Below are 2,500 nucleotides of genomic sequence, written 5' to 3'. Positions count from 1 at the left end.
GGGAAAGGCCAAGCGCTCCGACGCCGGAGGGCTCCGGAGTCTGAACTTAGGGGGACAAAGAGGACGGGTCCTCTGCGACACCCCAGCCGCGCTCTCGCCAGCCAAGGCGAGTGCGATTGATTGCCAAACGACCCTCAGACAGGCGTGGCCCCGGGAAGAACCCGGGGCCGCAAAGTGCGTTCAAAGTGTCGATGATCAATGTGTCCTGCAATTCACATTAATTCTCGCAGCTAGCTGCGTTCGTCATCGACGCACGAGCCGAGTGATCCACCGTCAAGAGTTGTCTGAGTTTGTTTTAGGTCTCTCCCTCGCCAGAGGAAAGCGACCCGGACCGCACATACGCTCCCCACCTTGAGCTACAGCCACCTGCACGCCGGCGTGCGGGCGGAGCAGGGTGGCGTGAAGCGATGGGGAGCACCATCCTGGTGCGGCCCGCAGAAACATACGTCTATTGGGGGGAGGAGGACAGGGCGCCCAAGAGGCGATGCGTGCCCCAACGCACCGCAGCGACGGAGGCAGGATCACCGCCACCATGTCGCCCGCCTAGTATCACGAGGCGTGCAGCAGCTTTGCCCTAGGAAAAGCAGAGGCGGGAACGGGCACCGGCCATCGGTTCGGCAGCGTCACTGACGCGTGCACGTGGCGGCGTGTCGGCGAGCGGACTTCCTGCGAGGAGGCGGGGGCGGCACTCGCCCGAGCAGACGCCCGCCCGGCCCAGCCACCGCCGAGGTGGACTGGGAGTCGCGGCAACGGCTCGTCATACTCGTTCCCACACTCACAGCGCAGCTTGCCCGCAAGCCACCGACCACCGATCGACGCCAGGCGCCCCGACCGAGAGCGGGATCGCTCGTTCGCCCTGCTGGCAGTTCGCTGGGGATCACTACTGCACGGAGCTCGGAGACCGACGGGCGGCAACTCGAGAGTCTTTAAACCACCACCCCCATCCCGCAAGTGCAAAGAGGCTGTATACGCACAGACGGGTGAGGGGAATAGGTACCCCGTCGGGTTTGAAGGGAGCGTGACTAGATAGCAACGATGTAAACCCAGCCGATTTGGGAGCGAAAGACCGGCGCCTGCATCACCGGCTTCGTTTCCCGTGGCTGGAGAGTACACCGAAACCCTCCGTCTGTCGCGAGCTCCCGACGACGCGGTGCCGCCAAGCAGCAGGGCCGGACCTGGTGTGGCTCCCCTCGTCGATCACAGACCGGTCGGCACTACTGACGAGACGGTGGAACGGGCTTCGCCCCTTGTGACGAAGGGTGATGCGAACCCGCCCGCCCGCGTGCGTTCGGGGTGGACTCGGCAAACGGAGATTTGAAATCGGAAAGTGTCCTCCTGCCCCGCGCAGGTAGGCGCCCAACAGTTGTGGGGGGTTTGGCGGTGACCACGGCTGCAGGGCCTGCTACCCCGACGAGCTCTCCTGCTGGCCCCGAAACCACCCTCGCGAGACAAGTTGAAACGGAAACGGGCGTACCCCCAAGCCGACGATCCTTTCTTATTTGTTACTTTTTTTTTCACTTGCTCGAGTTGTGGGGATTTGGCGGTGACCACGGCTGCAGGGCCTGCTACCCCGACGAGCTCTCCTGCTGGCCCCGAAACCACCCTCGCGAGACAAGTTGAAACGGAAACGGGCGTACCCCCAAGCCGACAGAGATCCTTTCTTATTTGTTACTTTTTTTTTTCACTTGCTCGAGTTGTGGGGGTTTGGCGGTGACCACGGCTGCAGGGCCTGCTACCCCGACGAGCTCTCCTGCTGGCCCCGAAACCACCCCCGCGAGACAAGGTGAATCGGAAACGGGCGTACCCCCAGCCGATAATGATCCTTTCTTATTTGTTACTTTTTTTTTCACTTGCTCGAGTTGTGGGGGTTTGGCGGTGACCACGGCTGCAGGGCCTGCTACCCCGACGAGCTCTCCTGCTGGCCCCGAAACCACCCTCGCGAGACAAGTTGAAACGGAAACGGGCGTACCCCCAAGCCGACGATCCTTTCTTATTTGTTACTTTTTTTTTTCACTTGCTCGAGTTGTGGGGGTTTGGCGGTGACCACGGCTGCAGGGCCTGCTACCCCGACGAGCTCTCCTGCTGGCCCCGAAACCACCCTCGCGAGACAAGTTGAAACGGAAACGGGCGTACCCCCAAGCCGACAGAGATGCTTTCGCTCCTGTTACTTTTTTTTCACTTGCTCGAGTTGTGGGGGTTTGGCGGTGACCACGGCTGCAGGGCCTGCTACCCCGACGAGCTCTCCTGCTGGCCCCGAAACCACCCTCGCGAGACAAGTTGAAACGGAAACGGGCGTACCCCCAAGCCGACAGAGATCCTTTCGTACTTGAACCAACACAAAGTTTGTCACGTTTTATTTTTACGAGTGATCGACCGTCAAGATTTGTCTCTGAGTTTGCTTAAGGTCTCTCCCTCGCCAGAGGAAAGCCACCCGGACCGCACATACACTCCCCACCTTTAGCAGCAGCCACCTGCACGCCGGCGTGCGGGCGGAGCAGGG

The 2,500-nt window shown here is 61.4% G+C and overlaps 1 non-coding gene across 1 annotated transcript; it reads right to left on the bottom strand.

Annotated features, from left to right (window-relative positions):
• Positions 1-128: 128 nt before the first annotated feature.
• Positions 129-282, bottom strand: LOC140472516 (5.8S ribosomal RNA). Its single transcript, XR_011957689.1, has one exon. It is a non-coding gene; the product is annotated as a 5.8S ribosomal RNA (ribosomal RNA).
• Between the last annotated feature and the right edge of the window lie 2,218 nt (positions 283-2,500).

The sequence above is a fragment of the Chiloscyllium punctatum genome, unplaced genomic scaffold, assembly GCF_047496795.1.
Source record: "Chiloscyllium punctatum isolate Juve2018m unplaced genomic scaffold, sChiPun1.3 scaffold_353, whole genome shotgun sequence".
Taxonomy (NCBI): Eukaryota; Metazoa; Chordata; class Chondrichthyes; order Orectolobiformes; family Hemiscylliidae; genus Chiloscyllium; species Chiloscyllium punctatum.
Note: the sequence above shows the minus strand (reverse complement) of the source record. Positions and strands in the feature narration are given on the sequence as shown.